At 37.9% G+C, this 17,004-nt stretch overlaps 1 long non-coding RNA gene across 1 annotated transcript in view; it reads left to right on the top strand.

Annotated features, from left to right (window-relative positions):
* Positions 1 to 13,465, top strand: part of LOC121397700 — a 32,591-nt gene extending 19,126 nt beyond the window's left edge. The window contains exon 3 of the long non-coding RNA XR_005963842.1: positions 13,161 to 13,465. This is a non-coding gene — a long non-coding RNA (uncharacterized LOC121397700). The remainder of the gene's footprint in view (positions 1 to 13,160) is intronic.
* The last annotated feature ends 3,539 nt before the right edge of the window (positions 13,466 to 17,004 follow it).

Below are 17,004 nucleotides of genomic sequence, written 5' to 3'. Positions count from 1 at the left end.
CCCAAATATAAAATTCTGGGTCCACTGAACAGTTTGATGCCCAATATGAATAGATGTACCCAAGCACGTGGCATAGGAGGCCCCAAAAGGAAGACCACCCGTTTGTTCTGTCATTTCAGATACTGCAAAATCAACACATTTACATCGTTTTGGGGGGCGGCAAAGGTAGAAAAAAGTACGTTCACCCCAGAAAACCATATATTTTCGGAAAGTACACATTCCCCTGAATCCAAATTGGGTATGCATGTCTTTCTACACCAAAGTACCAAGCCGCAAATCATTCCTAAATTTGGTGATTTTGGTGACATTTCCAAAAATCACTTAAAAATGTCTACCCTGCAGCATCGTATTTCCCACATACTTTTAGGTATCAAGAGAAATCACCCCAAATATGAAAGCCTAGGGTCCTCTGAACAGTTTGATGCCCAATATATATAGGTGTACCCAAGCACGTGGCATATAGGGGCCCCAAAAGGAAGACTCCCATATGGTCTGTGATTTGAGGTACTGCAAAATCAACACATTTACATCGTTTTGGGGGGGGGGGCAAAAGTAGAAAACAGTAAGTTTACCCCAGAAAACCATATATTTTCGGAAAATAAACATTCCCATGAATCCAAATTGGGTATGCATGTCTTTCTACGCCAAAGTACCAAGCCGCAAATCATTCCTAAATTTGGTGATTTTGGTGACATTTCCAAAAATCACCTCAAAATATCTACCCTGCAGCATCGTATTACCCACATACTTTTAGGTATCAAGAGAAATCACCCCAAATATGAAAGCCTAGGGTCCTCTGAACAGTTTGATGCCCAATATGTATAGGTGTACCCAAGCACGTGGCATATAGGGGCCCTAAAAAGAAGACCCCCATATAGTCTTGACATTTCAGGTACTGCAAAATCAACACATTTACATTGTTTTGGGGGGGGGGCAAAAGTAGAAAACAGTAAGTTCACCCCAGAAAACCATATATTTTCGGAAAGTACACATTTCCACGAATCCAAATTGGGTATGCATGTCTTTCTACGCCAAAGTACCAAGCCGCAAATCATTCCTAAATTTGGTGATTTTGGTGACATTTCCAAAAATCACCTCAAAATATCTACCCTGCAGCATCGTATTACCCACATACTTTTAGGTATCAAGAGAAATCACCCCAAATATGAAAGCCTAGGGTCCTCTGAACAGTTTGATGCCCGATATGTATAGGTGTACCCAAGCACGTGGCATACAGGGGCCCCAAAAGGAAGACCCCCATATAGTCTGTCATTTCAGGTACTGCAAAATCAACACATTTACATCGTTTTGGGGGGGGGGCAAAAGTATAAAACAGTAAGTTCACCCCAGAAAACCATATATTTTCGGAGAGTACACATTCCCACGAATCCAAATTGGGTATGCATGTCTTTCTACGCCAAAGTACCAAGCCGCAAATCATTCCTAAATTTGGTGATTTAGGTGACATTTCCAAAAATCACCTCAAAATATCTAACCTGCAGCATCGTATTACCCACATACTTTTAGGTATCAAGACAAATCACCCCAAATATGAAAGCCTAGGGTCCTCTGAACAGTTTGATGCCCGATATGTATAGGTGTACCCAAGCATGTGGCATATAGGGGCCCTAAAAGGAAGACCCCCATATAGTCTGACATTTCAGGTACTGCAAAATCAACACATTTACATTGTTTTGGGGGGGCAAAAGTAGAAAACAGTAAGTTCACCCCAGAAAACCATATATTTTTGGAAAGTACACATTCCCACGAATTCAAATTGGGTATGCATGTCTTTCTACGCCAAAGTACCAAGCCGCAAATCATTCCTAAATTTGGTGATTTTGGTGACATTTCCAAAAATCACCTCAAAATATCTACCCTGCAGCATCGTATTACCCACATACTTTTAGGTATCAAGAGAAATCACCCCAAATATGAAAGCCTAGGGTCCTCTGAACAGTTTGATGCCCGATATGTATAGGTGTACCCAAGCAAATGGCATACAGGGGCCCCAAAAGGAAGACCCCCATATAGTCTGTCATTTCAGGTACTGCAAAATCAACACATTTACATCGTTTTGGAGGGGCAAAAGTAGAAAACAGTAAGTTCACCCCAGAAAACCATATATTTTCGGAAAGTACACATTCCAACGAATCCAAATTGGGTATGCATGTCTTTCTACGCCAAAGTACCAAGCCGCAAATCATTCCTAAATTTGGTGATTTAGGTGACATTTCCAAAAATCACCTCAAAATATCTACCCTGCAGCATCGTATTACCCACATACTTTTAGGTATCAAGACAAATCACCCCAAATATGAAAGCCTAGGGTCCTCTGAACAGTTTGATGCCCGATATGTATAGGTGTACCCAAGCACGTGGCATACAGGGGCCCCAAAAGTAAGACCCCCATATAGTCTGTCATTTCAGGTACTGCAAAATCAACACATTTACATCGTTTTGGGGGGGGGGGCAAAAGTAGAAAACAGTAAGTTCACCCCAGAAAACCATATATTTTCGGAAAGTACACATTCCAACGAATCCAAATTGGGTATGCATGTCTTTCTACGCCAAAGTACCAAGCCGCAAATCATTCCTAAATTTGGTGATTTAGGTGACATTTCCAAAAATCACCTCAAAATATCTACCCTGCAGCATCGTATTACCCACATACTTTTAGGTATCAAGACAAATCACCCCAAATATGAAAGCCTAGGGTCCTCTGAACAGTTTGATGCCCAATATGTATAGGTGTACCCAAGCATGTGCATATAGGGGCCCTAAAAGGAAGACCCCCATATAGTCTGACATTTCAGGTACTGCAAAATCAACACATTTACATTGTTTTTGGGGGGCAAAAGTAGAAAACAGTAAGTTCACCCCAGAAAACCATATATTTTCCGAAAGTACACATTCCCACGAATTCAAATTGGGTATGCATGTCTTTCTACGCCAAAGTACCAAGCCGCAAATCATTCCTAAATTTTTTGATTTTGGTGACATTTCCAAAAATCACCTCAAAATATCTACCCTGCAGCATCGTATTACCCACATACTTTTAGGTATCCAGAGAAATCACCCCAAATATGAAAGCCTAGGGTCCTCTGAACAGTTTGATGCCCGATATGTATAGGTGTACCCAAGCACGTGGCATACAGGGGCCCCAAAAGGAAGACCCCCATATAGTCTGTCATTTCAGGTACTGCAAAATCAACACATTTACATCGTTTTGGGGGGGGGGGGGGGAAAAGTAGAAAACAGTAAGTTCACCCCAGAAAACCACATATTTTCGGAAAGTACACATTCCAACGAATCCAAATTGGGTATGCATGTCTTTCTACGCCAAAGTACCAAGCCGCAAATCATTCCTAAATTTGGTGATTTTGGTGACATTTCCAAAAATCACCTCAAAATATCTACTCTGCAGCATCGTATTACCCACATACTTTTAGGTATCAAGAGAAATCACCCCAAATATGAAAGCCTAGGGTCCTCTGAACAGTTTGATGCCCAATATGTATAGGTGTACCCAAGCACGTGGCATATAGGGGCCCTAAAATGAAGACCCCCCCTTGTATGTTCTGTCATTTCAGGTACTGCAAAATCAACACATTTACATCGTTTTGGGGGGGGCAAAGGTAGAAAAAAGTAAGTTCACCCCAGAAAACCATATATTTTCGGAAAGTACACATTCCCACGAATCTAAATTGGGTATGCATGTCTTTCTACTACAAAGTACCAAGCCGCAAACCATTCCTAAATTTGGTGATTTTGGCGACATTTCCAAAAATCACTTCAAAATTTCGACCCTGCAGCATCGTATTACCCACATACTTTTAGGTATCAAGACAAATCACCCCAAATATGAAAGCCTGGGGTCCTCTGAACAGTTTGATGCCCAATATGTATAGGTGTACCCAAGCACGTGGCGTTATAGGGGCTCCAAAACGAAGACCCCCATATGGTCTGTCATTTCAGGTACTGCAAAATCAACACATTTACATTGTTTTGAGGGGGGCAAATGTAGAAAAAAGTAAGTTCACCCCAGAAAACCATATATTTTCGGAAAGTACACATTCCAACGAATCCAAATTGGGTATGCATGTCTTTCTACGCCAAAGTACCAAGCCGCAAATCATTCCTAAATTTGGTGATTTAGGTGACATTTCCAAAAATGACTTCAAAATTTCGACCCTGCAGCATTGTATTACCCACATACTTTTAGGTATCAAGACAAATCACCCCAAATATGAAAGCCTAGGGTCCTCTGAACAGTTTGATGCCCAATATGTATAGGTGTACCCAAGCACGTGGCGTATAGGGGCCCCAAAACGAAGACCCCCATATGGTCTGTCATTTCAGGTACTGCAAAATCAACACATTTACATTGTTTTGAGGGGGGCAAATGTAGAAAAAAGTAAGTTCACCCCAGAAAACCATATATTTTCGGAAAGTACACATTCCCACGGATCTAAATTGGGTATGCATGTCTTTGTACTCCAAAGTACCAAGCCGCAAACCATTCCTAAATTTGGTGATTTTGGGGACATTTCCAAAAATGACTTCAAAATTTCGACCCTGCAGCATTGTATTACCCACATACTTTTAGGTATCAAGACAAATCACCCCAAATATGAAAGCTTAGGGTCCTCTGAACAGTTTGATACCCAATATGTATAGGTGTACCCAAGCACGTGGCATACAGGGGCCCCAAAATGAAGAACCCCATATGGTCTGTCATTTCAGATACTGCAAAATCAACACATTTACATTGTTTTGAGGGGGGCAAATGTAGAAAAAAGTAAGTTCACCCAAGAAAACCATATATTTTCGGAAAGTACACATTCCCACGAATCTAAATTGAGTATGCATGTCTTTGTATTCCAAAGTACCAAGCCGCAAACCATTCCCAAATTTGGTGATTTTGGTGACATTTCCAAAAGTCACCTCAAAATTTCTAACCTGCAGCATCGTATTACCCACATACTATTAGGTATCAAGAGAAATCACCCCAAATATGAAAGCCTAGGGTCCTCTGAACAGTTTGATGCCCAATATGTATAGTGTACCCAAGCACGTGGCATATAGGACCCCCAAAAGGAAGACCCCCATATGGTCTGTCATTTTAGGTACTGCAAAATCAACACATAAACATAGTTTTGGGGGGGAGCAAAGGTAGAAAATGCACATTCACCCCAGAAAACCATATATTTTCGGAAAGTACACATTCCCGCGAATCCAAATTGGGTATGCATGTCTTTGTACTCCAAAGTACCAAGTCGCAAGCCTTTCCTTAATTTGGCGATAAAAGCAACAGTTTTTACATTTTTGAAATTGCCTAAAAATATTGCAATTGGCCACATTTATTTCACCCAATTTTTTGCATACAATTGTAAAACACCATAAATATTGATGCCAAGGGTCTACTGAACAGTTTGATGCCCAATATGCATTGATATACCAAGGCAGCTGGCATATGCGGACCCCAAATGAAAATAGTGCATATGATTTACTCCGCTGCCGATTCGCCTTCTGTGAACATAGACCATTGACTTCATATTATGTGCCTCAAGACCCTCCTAACAGCAAAAACCCCCGAAAACCATATGTTTTTGGAAAGTACACATTCTGACGAATCCACCTAAGATAAAGACGTCTTTCTACACCAAACTACCAAACTGCAAAGCTTTTCTAAACGTAGAGGTTTTTACAACATTTCTGAAAATCGCCTAAAATTGTTGCAGTTTGCCGCATTTATCACACACAATGTTTTACGTATAAAGAGAAATCACCCTAAATATGGACGTTAGAGGTCTACTGAATAGTTTGATGCCCAATATGCAAAGATTTACCAAAGTATGTGGCGTGTACGGACCCCAAATGAAAAACATGCATATGAATTTTCACGCTGGCCAACTAAGCTGCAGAAAAGAGAGCCCCAACTGTGCGTTATGTGCCGTATGACCCACAAAATGTAAAAAGACCCCTAGAAAACTATATATTTTTGGAAAGCATATATTCTGGCGAATCAAACTAAGTAAAATAAATCTTTCTATACCAAAGCACCAAACAGCAAAACAATACTAAAGATTCAAAAGGAACAATAATGCAGGGATAAAATTGCAATAAAACCACAAAAATAGCGTAAATCAATGAAATAACAAAATAATTGATCCGACAGCGTAATTAGTGGCCGAAATCGATTATCCAATAGTCACGCTGTCAAAATAACATGTTTTTAGGCAAAACAAACAGTACAATGAATAAGTAAAAAAAAAAAAAAAACCTGTTTGTGAGTTTTTGTGTATACATATTTGTGCACTAATAAAAGTTGTCTAAGTGTGCAAATACATGTAATTAAGTGTAAATAAGTGTACAAAATTGACCAAGTGTGCTAAAATAAAAAAATAAAAAATAAAAATTTTTACTAAAATGTTTGTGTAAGTGTATAAATGTACTGTAGGTATGTGTAAATGCAGGTAAGTGGGTAAAAAAACGTGCACTTACCGTTTTTGTAGCAGGAGGATCGCTGGAACAGATAGAGGCAGCCAGAACAGCGTGTCTGCAGAGTTACTGCGCAGCAGGAAGCGTGTGGGCGGCTGTTCAGGAAGGAAGAGGTGAGTATGACGCAGCAGCGCTTTTTCCAGCGCATTTGCGTCTTTGAAGTCGGATCTGCGACAATCGTGTCACAGATCCGACTCGACAGCCCCCCAGCCTTGTTGCCCAGGGGGCTGTCAACCCTTCTGACACTCTGCGGAGGCGGCAAAAGCCGCCGATGCAGAGTGTAGGGCTCAGCTGCAGGAGAACGTACATGGTACGTTCTTGGCAGCCTGAGCCCTGAACCGCCAGCACGTACGCCGTACGTGCTTGGCGGTTAAAGGGTTAAGTGGCAAGGATTTTATTTTGAATTGTTTATGTGGTTTTGCTGCAAGTGAAAATAAACTGTCAGAAAGAAACAACCATCTTATGAATTGTGATTGTTCTTACAATATATATATATATATATATATATATATATATATATATATATATATATATATATATATATATATATATATATATATATATATATATAGTTCAAGGCTGTTGCATACACCTCTATTTGGGTTACTCAACAAACACTCACCACCTAGAAAACCACGCCCAGTGTCGGCCCCTATTTTTTTTTCACAAATCATCATGGGAATCAGAAGCAAAAAAGTTAAAATGTAAAGAAGAAAATCACCTAAAAAGACAAAAAGATAAGTAGACAATTTTCTAATAGTTCATAATATGAACATTACACCAAATTTCAATAAATACTTAGTAAATATCTAAATATATACAAAATGTCCATTTATCTATCTAAAAACGGCACAATATTCATTCAAACCGGTGGGGCTGCTGTATCCAAAGACCTAATCCAATAAATTTCTCTTTGCATAAGAAGTTAATCCCAATCCCCTCCTCTCCTTGGCTTGGGCACAATATCTATTCCCAAAAGGTGGGTAACCTATGTTCCATTGCTAAAAAATGTTTAGCTAGTAGTATATCTGATTTACCTAATTCAAATGCTTTCTTAATTGAAGATCTGTGGTTACCCATCCTTTCACGTATTGTATTCTGAGTTTTTCCTATATAAGCAAACCACACGGACATGTGATCATATAAATAATGTGTAGTTGTAATGTAATTCGATGTTTAATGGGAATGCTTTTGCCCGAATGGGGATGGTGAAAAGTAGTCCCTGTTTACATATTCCGACATGTGGTGCAACCCGCACATTTAAAACAATCTCAAAGTTTCAAAGTAACTCCAATCCCTTTATTTTTCTCATAACATTGGACTGTATTAGCTTTCATAAGTATATCTTTCAGATATACCTATATATCTTTCAGATTCTAACCTCATCTGTAACCTCATATGAGTCTTGATTTAATTGTTTTAGATAAGGTTTTGTCACTCTCTATGATGTCCCAATTTTGATTAACAATTTCTTGATACTTTATATTATACAAGAGCCTGTATCATATCTAGTGGATATAATAAATTTGTTTTCATCAACTTGCTGTACTTTCTCTTTTTTCACATATTGTTTCACCTTTCTGAGGGATATATCTAAAAGTTCTTGTTTGTAATCCCTATCTGTAAACCGGTCACACAATTGCACCTCACAGGTGTCTTGATCAGAATTATTCCGCATAGTCCTTAAAAACTGCGAATATGGTAATGATTTTTTTTAGTATCTGAAGGGTGAAAGCTAGTGTAAGTATAATATATTATTTCTATCTGTATCTTTTCGGAAGAGTTTATAACCCAAGGTATTCTCTTTCCTAAGAGAAGTGTATATTCTTTTCATCTGCCAGGGGTATTAAGCATGTTTAATTTACTGTATTTATCATTTGATTTAGGGATTCTATATCACCTTTCCATAAAAGGAACACATCATCGATATAGTGTAAATATACCGCTAATTGCTCCCCGTATTGTGGTATAAGATATGTTTGTTCATAATACGCCATATAACAATTTGCGTACGCCGGAGCCATCGGGCCCCCATTGACATACCACTCTTTTGTAGAAAATATTGATTTTCAAAGCGAAAGTAGTTGCATGTTAAACACATTTCCAGTTATTCACATAGAAAATCAATAGGGGGGCCATCATAAACTGCCGAATTCTGTAAAGTCCACCGTACTGACTCTGCATCCTCCCGATGTGGGATTACTGTATATAAGCTACATACATCCATGCTAGCTAAGATATAATTACAATTGGGGATAATAACCTCAGATATACTCTATAAAAAATGAGAAAAAGTATGGCAGATCTAGGACTGTACGTTGCAAATGGAAGTCTAAGAATAAAGTATATCCGCTCGTATCGTTAGTCTGACTGTAATTACAGTCAGACTAACGATATGAGCACTGTCACACTCACGGGTGAATATGTACAGCATACTACCACTACTTACCAACATTGATGGGGAGATATGTTGCGGCACTATAAGGGGAAGTGGCTCCACTAGCGGATATACTTTATACACTCCTACTATGACTCACTAATGATTGAATGACGTCACTGACTGGGTATTTGGCGCCATTTTTGTGTTTAAATTCAGTTTGTTTGTTGTGCACTGTGTACCCCACCTGAGGAAGGTTCTTGTATTTGAACCGAAACGTCGAATAAACTTTTTACCACTTTTTGCATCAAATAAGTCCTGTGTTGTGCGGTTTATCGAGATTGGTTTGTATGTATGAAATTTAACCAGCACCCAGGCAGCTGCTCAACATGAATGGTGTGCTCCAGTCCAGGACTTACTTATATATATATATATATATATATATATATATATACACACCGTAAAACTCCGCACACGTCGTCGTATAATCATTCACCGGGTGCTGTGTATAGATTGCCAAATCCAGAACTCCAATAGGTACACTCACACTGTTCTTTCGTCAAGATTTATTTAGAAAAGGTAATAAACATTGCATCGACGTTTCGGTTCATGGTTTAGAACTTTTCTCAAGATGCCATACTTTACAAATGTCAATGAGTCAATTACAAAATTTAAAACATACATAATCCCACCCCCATTGTGACATGGCTCCCTATGATAGGATAAATATCCCTAGAATCAAACTAGTCAAATTATATCACCTTTAAATGGAATCAAAATACATTGAATAATCTCAAAGAGTTGCCATGTAACTAACAGGAAGGATGAGTTGTTACAATGTTGCAGAGACTAGCTCTTATCAAGAAAGCAGTTCAATGAGCAGTATTCATTCAACCCCCGTGGGGACAGTGTATTTAGGGTTTTAATCCAGAAACATTCATGTTGCGTGGTATAGGAACATGATCTATTGCTATATACTTGAAGGTAGGCAGACCGTGTCCCATCTCCAAGAAATGTTTGGCTACAGGCTTATTGGTTTTTTGATCTCTGAAAGCAGTTTTGATAGCCAATCTATGACATCAATACGTAACCTCAGCATCATGTCTGTCTTGCCGACATACGACAAGCCGCAAGGGCAAGTAATTAAATAAATCACATGTGTTGTTGTACGTGTGATATGATGGCGAATGGAATAACGATGTCCAATTCTTGCATGTACAAATTTTTTTCCAGGAGTCATATATCGGCAAAACAGACACGAAGGGCACTTAAAGCAGACCATTGTATTTGTGGGGAGCAATGATGGTACCGAACTATTTAAGGAATAACATTGTGTGGGGTCTCCCACCACTAATAAATCCCTAAGATTTTTACCCCTATGGTAACCAAACATAGGAGGATTCGGACTAATCTTGTCCAATTGTGAATCTGCCTTAATAATTTTCCAATTGGCATGAATAGCTTGACAAATAGAAGGAGATAGACCATTGAACTCAGTGGACAAAATTAAAGGACAAGTGTCCCGTCTTTTGACAGATTTAGATGCTATTCTTTGTCTTGCTGAGCCAAGTGCTTTATCTAAAACTTGCCTACTGTAACCCTGTTCTAAGAAACGCTCAGTCATGTGTATCAACTGTGATTCACATTTAATGGGATTCAAATTATTTCTCAAAACTCTGCAATACTGCGATAATGGTAACGAGCGTTTCAAGGACGGGGCATGTCAACTTATCGCATGTAACAATGTGTTGTGATTAATCTTTTTATGAAACAAAGAATATTCCAATTTAGAACCACTCAGTGTCAATTGTATATCCAAGAATTCCAGATCATAACCACATTTAGAAGTAAATTTAATAGAATCCGAACTACCATTAAGTTCAAACAACACGTCTTCGAAACTCTCCTCACTTCCTCTCCAGATCATAATGATGTCATCGATGAAGCGTTTATATAGAACTATGTTTTTTTGAAATTTAGCCAAAATATGAATATGTTCAAACTGATGCATAAAAAGATTTGCATAAGAGGGAGCCATTGGTGCTCCCATTGTGGTCCCCGAGATTTGTTGATAAAATTTTGCTTCAAATCGAAAATAGTTATAGTTGAGACACATGTTTAACAACTTAATAACAAAAAAAATCGGTGGTCCTGTGTATTCATCAAATTCCAACAATGACTTTTCAACTACTTTCAGTCCCTCTTGATGAGGTATGTTTGTATATAAGCTAACCACATCAATGGTGGCCAACAATAAAGGGGTTTCAATTGGGAGAGTAAGATTACGTATTAATTCTAGGAAATGAGGAGTGTCTCGCAAGTAAGACAATGTTGATTGAACTACTGGTTGTAGTATCTGGTTGATATATATGCCTGGTGGTGAGATCAAACTTTTGTGTATCTTGGGAAGGGCATATAATATCGGGCAGATAGGAAAATCTTGTCTCATCAGTCATATAATGTTTGTGTGATCCAACCATTATCACGAGCTGATAGTAAAGATCCATCCACTTTGGCTTTAAAGAGCTTGATAGGGTCTCCCTCAAGGCATTTATATACTCTGACATCCCTCAACTGAGTCAGAAGTTCCGCTCTGTAATCACTGTAGTTAAGAATTACAATGCCCACACCTTTATCTGTGGGGCATATTACAATGGAAGTATCCTGACTCAGTGGGGTAAATTTATCAAATAGTGAAGTTCCGCCACTAGAGTGAAATTCCGCAGCTCTCAATTCATTTCTATGGGATTTTGAAAGGCGTATTTATCAATGGGTGAAGTGAAAGTTCACCCTTTGATAAATTAGCCTTTAAAAATCCCATAGAAATGAATGGAGAGTGGTGGAATTTCACTCTAGTGGCGGAACTTCACTATTAACTTCACTCTTTGATAAATATACCCCAGTGAATCTATAGCCAGAGATTCCGATCTAGTCAAATTGTTATGAGGTTTAATGTGCCTAGCACTCAATTGATCCACCTCATGGTCAATGGCTTGTTTGAAAAGTTTAATTGCTGAATTTTGTGTGGGCGGACAAAACGTGCTTTTTAAGTTTCAAATTAGTCATGCATACAGAAGTATCTTGTTTAGATTCACCAAAGTGTTCTTTTAGATTAAGGTTCCTGATAAATCTAAAAAAGTCAATATCCCATTTAAACCTGTCAAATTTGGTGGTAGGCACATAAGATAGACCTTTTTGTAAGAGGGATAACTCTGCTTCAGTCAGAGTATGTGCTGAAAGGTTAAACACCGATGCAGTCATTGTTGGCTTGATCTCCCTCTTCTTACCCCTCCTCGTTGGATACATTTTCCGCGAATTGCTGTGGGGGTATAGTCTGTCTTTAAAGCGACACGCTGTAAATTTGTAGGGCTGTGATTTATTCCCACTAAGCCGGCGGTACAGACTGTGAGTAGCATAGTCTTCATTAACTTTGCATAGTTTATCTCTCTCTTAAACCGCAAAATATCTGTCTTATAGGTCTCGACCTGAGCAGTAGTTGCAGCCAGAATATCTCTAGAAGTGTCAGCAGTTAGCAGGGTCTGATGTTCATGCTCAAAAAATAAAAGGGACTTAAGTTATATGCAGTTATGAGACATTTTAGCCAGAATTCTCTCAACCTGGGATTTTCCAGATAAAGGGTCTCTCCATAATGTGGATCTCCATACCTTTATTCTACTAAACAAAAATATTAAATCTATTGGTATTGTTTCCAATAAGAATTATTTCTAAGTTAACATCAAGCACAATATACTGTATTATTACTACAGAGAAAAGGGAAATAATTTTTATCTGGATTCCAGATAAAGGATCCCATACGTGTTTGTGTGTACAGTATAGGTATGGGACCTGTTATCCAGGAAACCCGTTATCCAGAATGCTGCGAATTACTAAAAGGCTGTCTCCCATAGACTCCATTTTATCCAAATAATCCAAATTTGTAAAAATTATTTCCTTTTTCTCTGTAATAATAAAACAGTAGATTGTACTTGATCCAAACTAAGATATAATTAATTATAACTGGAAGCAGAACCAGCCTATTGGGTTTATTTAATGTTTACATGATTTTCTAGTAGCCTTAAGGTATGAAGAACCAATTACAGAAAGATCCGTTATCTCAAAAGCCCCAGACCCGAGCATTCTGTATAACAGGTCCCATATCTGTATATATAATACAGAATTTTTAGGTTTTTGGAATTCTTGTGGTTACTAAGAAAGTGCAGAGAAAACTCCACTTGTCTCCTGAAGTACCTCATAGCAATTTTTTAAAACTTATTTTTAGGATTCTTCTACAGAAACAATTGGAACATCCAGTCAAAAAGCAGTTCCAGGTACGAAATGTCAAGGTAAGAAATCTGTCTGATGGATATTTACTATTTCTATATGCATTATTCTTTAAACCATAGTACCGATTGTAGGTCTAAATACAACTCAGGTATGCAATGTATTATATGCTTGAGATCTGGCAATTTCTGGATAAGGGGTCTTTCAGTGGATCACCATTCCTTAAGTTTGCTGGAAAGCATTTAATATTATGGGTGCGGTCACACGGGGCATTTTTAAGTCGCATTTTTAAAAATGCACGGTAGAGCGTAAATACAGCAATGAACTACATGTTCATGATAATCCATTATTTTCAGTAGGGCTTCATTTTGTGCATTTTTACTCTTGACTAAACGTTTTTGAAAAGTAATATATTAAAGGAATAGTTCAGTGTGAAAATAAAAACTGGGTAAATAGATAGGCTGTGCAAAATAAAAATGTATCTAATATAGTTAGTTAGCCAAAAATGTAATGTATAAAGGCTGGAGTGACTGGATGTCTAATAAAACAGCCAGAACACTACTTCCTGCTTTTCAGCTCTATAACTCTGAGTTAGTCAGCGACTTGAAGGGGGGCCACATGGTATATTTCTGTTCAGTGAGTTTGCAATTGATCCTCAGCATTCAGCTCAGATTCAAAAGCAACAGATATGACCCATGTGGCCCCTCCTCAAGTCTCTGATTGGTTACTGCCTGGTAACCAGGGTAACCAGTCAGTGTAAAGCAAGAGAGCTGAAAAGCAGGAAGTAGTGTTCTGACTGACATGTTATACATCAAATCACTCCAGCCTTTATACATTACATTTTTGGCTAACTAACGATATTAGAAACATTTTTATTTTTCACAGCCTATCTATTTACCCAGTTTTTATTTTTACACTGAACAATTCCTTTAACACCCGTGTGGCCTTGCCCTCAATAAACCTTCAAGTACAAGGTTGTAGCAGAGTGAGATGCTACAGACTGACCAGCTGGGTCTGATTAGCCTCAGGTGACTTATCAGTAGCTTAAAACCCAGGATGGCCAGTTTCTAAGGAGCTCTGACTGAGAGAGACGGGTCTGACAACCAAACGTATAGTCTATGTATATATACACACACACAGTTACATGCTCAGAGGTCTGTAATTTTGCTGCCGTTATATTTTTGCTGTGTTGTTATTGCTGCTGGAAGCTATTTTTGTTGTTTTTGGAAGAAAATTGCAACCTGGTGCTGCCAGCTGAAATAAACACCATTTATCTTTAAGAGACTTTTAACTTACTCTGTGGGAACCTGCCATAAAAGCACTGTCTATTACAAAGAAAAAATGAAAATTAGTTTCAAAACCTGGAATTATTTGCTTAAAATGAGCTCGATGCAAGATGGCCTTTCTGGATATCAGGTTTTCAGAGACTGTGTACCTGTATCTAAAAACTTATTCTCTAAACACGAAATTGACTGTAATAAACTAAGCGCCAGAATGTATTTGTGGCCGCCAACCATCTATGCCCAAAAGTGGATCAAAACTATCACACATTAGCATTCCTGCTAATCAATTGACTTCTGGATAAATGAGATACTGTTGCTCAGCGTCGGACTGGGCCGACGGGACACCGGGAAACAACCCGGCGGGCCCCGGCCCAGCCCCCCTCCACGATCTCCAGGACCTGCACTCGCTATGTGCGCTGCCGTGTGTGCTGACGTTCACGAATGCGCATGGGGGGGCAGTGTAAACAATGTAACTTAAAAAACTACACTTTAAAAATCATGATAGAATCCCTTTAACAACGTTAATATAATGATTTTTTATATTTATTTTCCTCTTGCACAAAAACAAGGTAAAATCAGCACATCTAGTCTACTCATTAAATTCTTAGTTTTAGTTTTATGCTTTGTTTTAGTTTAGTTCTTAAAGTTGCTTTAAATACAATCCATGCATGTTTTCAAGTGTCTTTGAGCCCCCTACTGGCCGAACACATTATGCAAAGATTCATGCAAAGTTCCATATGAACCAATAGTTTTGTGATACGTACTTTGTCATATAGTTTATTGCCAGTTGGAAACAAAAGAAACATTAAGATAAAAAATACTAGATCAGTGTATGGTCAACTTTCATTCTTTGAGACTGGACTTCTCAGGAAGATAGAAAACAAGGAAACAGAATAAACAGTTCTATCCTACAATAGAAAAGAGAACTCAGATGAGCTGAATGTAATCAAAAATAGAAAATAAGTATGATTGTCTAATAATGGACAATATAGTTTAGCTTGTTAAAAATGAAGACATCAGCTAGAGCAGTAAGTATGTTATACATTCTGCAGAGTAATTATAGTGAAACAACAAAGAGGCTTCTGAATTAGAGGAATGACTCTAAAGGATAAGTAAACCTTTCTGACCCCCATGTAGTCAAGGAAATTGTCAGAAGAAAGAAAGAGAGTGATCTGATGTTAGGAAAGATTTGAGAAAGGTTTCTAATTTTTTGCCTAAGTAAAAGAACAACAGAGCAACCTCTTTCTTTCTCCTGACAACTTCCTTGACTACTTGGGGGTCACAATTGTGGGAAAATGACCAGCAGGTGGCGCTGTTGTAACACAATTCTTTCACATTAACATTACATGTATTCTTTAAAGGGGTAGTTCACCTATAAGTTAACTTTTAGTATGTTATAGAATGACCAATTCTAAGAATCTTTTTAAGTGGTGTTATTGCTACTTTTTATTACTCATCTTTGTATTCAGGCCTCTCCTATTCATATTCCAGTCTCTTATTCAAATCAATTCATGGTTGCTAGGGTCATCTGGACCCTAGCAACGAGATTGCTTAAATTGCAATGCTGGCTAAAAAGCTAAATAACTCAAAAACCACAAATAATAAAAAATGAAAAAAATTACAAATCGTCTGAGAATATCAATCTCTACATCATAATAAAAGTTAATGTAACAGCCCCTTTAATATCTTGGAGTTAAAAAAAATAATAATGAATGTACATTGCAAAAGTGCTAATAGCCCCCTCATCAATTTTACATTCATTTATTTTAAAAGTTTGCTTATCCTTTAAAGCATCATTCAGACGCCTCCTTTAAGAAATACAGGGATACCCAGCAAGTAATAAGTGTGAAGCATTCAAGGACTTCAGTAGAATATGATGTCCATGTGTTGGTCAGGGCATAGAAACCCATAAAAGCCTCTCAATCTCATAATAAGCTCTATATGAAAGCATTAAAAGGTAAATTCCAGGTGTAAATAAAATACCAGTGTGACCAAGTTTTATCGATGTGGGGTCTACTTTATGTCACATTATCGTATCAAGAAAAAAAATGTCATAAAATAGGAGTAAATTATTTACGCAGTTTTTCTTAGAGTGATTTGGGCCAGAAGCAATGTAAAATGACGGCGTCAAATCTGGCATTTGCATGACATAAAATTGCACACACCTTGATGAATTTGCCATTTATGTTAAACAGCATTTTACACCAATTTTTCAGCGAATTTGGTTTTAGACAGCATAATAAATATGCCCCTAAGAAAAAAAACACATAATATTGTACAGGAACAGGATCAATAACCCTGTTTTATGGCATTGCTATTTCCCATATAGTCCTTTTAATATAAGCAGTTTTTTTTTTTTTAAACCGGTTTTGTATTTCTCTCTAACATACTGAGATAATTGTGCATGTAAATATTTTCCTTTAATTATTAGGTCAGATATGATATAGTTTATAAGCAAGAGTAAAAATGATGAATACATTCTATGCCAATCGTATAAAAACAATTGCAATCTTACAGAAGTGGACCTACTGTAGCGCTACTTCGCACCCTTACGCCAGG

The sequence above is a fragment of the Xenopus laevis genome, chromosome 8S (genome assembly GCF_017654675.1).
Source record: "Xenopus laevis strain J_2021 chromosome 8S, Xenopus_laevis_v10.1, whole genome shotgun sequence".
Classification (NCBI taxonomy): domain Eukaryota; kingdom Metazoa; phylum Chordata; class Amphibia; order Anura; family Pipidae; genus Xenopus; species Xenopus laevis.
The sequence above is the reverse complement of the archived record's forward strand: the minus strand, read 5'-3'. Positions and strand labels throughout refer to the sequence as shown.